The sequence below is a fragment of the Cibotium barometz genome, chromosome 45, assembly GCF_041138505.1.
Source record: "Cibotium barometz isolate CiBa-2024 chromosome 45, ASM4113850v1, whole genome shotgun sequence".
Classification (NCBI taxonomy): Eukaryota; Viridiplantae; Streptophyta; class Polypodiopsida; order Cyatheales; family Cibotiaceae; genus Cibotium; species Cibotium barometz.
In genome coordinates this window covers 39,906,331-39,908,598 of record NC_141090.1, presented here as the reverse complement: position 1 = coordinate 39,908,598, position 2,268 = coordinate 39,906,331, and positions in this window count along the sequence as shown.

Genomic DNA, 2,268 nt, shown 5'->3' with positions numbered 1-2,268 from the left:
AGCTTTTTATTAATGTGAGCTTTATTAGTAAAAGCTTCAAAGCTTTTATGAGTCTCCTAAGGTTTATAAAAAACCTTTGCCCAAATAAAATTGCTAGTGGGCCTTGTTACATAAAATGACTATGTGCATATTTACACCTATATATTAATCTTGTCTCAAGCTTGAGAAGTTTAATTGGTATGGTTTTTTAAATACTGTTGAAGTTAATTGGTGAATAGTAGTGAAGAGTTACATAATTTAATAAATGCTATTGAAGTTAATTTCCATTTATGTTTAAATTCTAATGGTTTTTATGTAATTTCTCTCTCTCACTCAAGAAATGGTCATACTCATGAACCATTCTCAATCCAAATGAAACTTTTCATAAAGCTTTTCCTTAATCTAAGATTAAGCTATGCTTGAGGCCAAATTAATGGCTTTTTTCTATACTTTTAGTTTATGCACATTGATGATTCAATCCATTATGGATTGATGACCCAATTAGAGACCATTCTAATTATTTTCTTAACTATAATCTTTATCCCTTAGAAAAAAATTGAGATTTATCAGTCATAGTAGCGGAGCTATGGCAAAATTTTTATAGAAATTACGCATAAAATAAATTCATTCAAAGCATAAAAAGAGGACTTCCTACCATATTCTAGGAACTATCATCCTAGATTAATTAAAAGAATTTTATTATGCATGGAGATGTGGATGTTTGCATGTAGATGTAGATGTAGATGTATGGATGATGTGAGTGTGAATGTGGAGGTGGATGTATGCATGGAGATGTGGATGTATGCATGTAGAAATAGATGTGTAGATGAGGATGTAAATGGAGATGTGGATGGATGCATGTAGATGTAGATGTATAGATGTAGATGTGAATGGAGATGTGGATGTATACATGTAGATGTAGATGTATAGATGTAGATGTGGATGTGGAGGTGGATGGATGCATGTAGATGTAGATGTAGATGTATAGATGTCGATGGGAATGGAGATATGGATGTATGCATGTAGATGTAGATGTGAATGGAGATGTTGATGTATACATGTAGATGTAGATGTATAGATGTAGATGTGGATGTGGAGGTGGATGTATGCATGTAGATGTAGATGTATAGATGTGGATGTGAATGTGGAGGTGGATGTATGCATGTAGATGTAGATGTATGAGGAGAATGTGAATGTGGATGTGGATGTGGATGTATGCATAGAGATGTGGATGTATGCATGTAGATGAGAATGTACGCATATAGATGTGGATGTATGGATGTGAATGTGCATGTAGATGTGGATGTATGGATGTGGATGCATGAATGTGCATGTAGATGTGGATGTGAAAATAGATGTATGGATGTAGATGTGGATGTGTGGATGTGAATGTGGATGTGGATGTGGATGTGGATATATGTATGGATGTGAATATACGATATGTGATGTGAAGGAATATGAAGTGTTGAGATGGAAAATGATGTGATGGGATGAGTATACATATAAATGGAATATGGAATAAGTAATGTGGATTGATGAGGGATAATGTGGAAAAATGAAAGTAAAAATAGAAAATGTATTGTAAACTGTTTGTAAATGCTGTTTGTAAATGATTGTTTTATGTCAAGATTGCTGGGGGAGCATTGTGACTATCTTGTGATTAAGGTCGTGGAGACCTAACTGATAATGTTGCAACTGCTGACGGAGAGTCGATGAAGGACGTCTCGCGTAGCAAGGTCGGCCGAGGTCTTGACCAGCCTCGGTGCGATTAAAATGGTGAGCTTCCGGTACGGTGGATGAGGGGCCAAGGAAGCGGCCTATGAGTGAAGCGCTAGGTCACCTGCGAAGGATCCTAGAGGGTGCTGACCATACGGTGCTCGAGCTCTGGGTCGCCTAGGATACCCACGCGTGCGTCGAGGAAGATATTGGATCAAGAGTTGGAGTTGTTTTCTGAAATCGGGCATGGATCTGGTTGATTGACCTTGCTGGTCTTCAATGGATGAGTCCATGGCTCTTTATATGGATCTGTTGGTTGATCTTGCTGATCTTCAACGAGAGTCCATCTTGATAAGTGATTATATTGCCGAGTATTATGGGCTAGGGATTAGGAAACGGCCCCTGAGTGGACAGGTGGTGAGCGTCCTAGTTGCCAATGATGCCATAGATACTCTGATGAAGGAATGATGGAAAAATTAAGAATCAACTAGATAAATTGGAAGATGGTGATCAGTGATACTATGGTTTTATTAAAGGATTGTTTTAAACTGGTTGAATCTGTGAAAAGGCAAT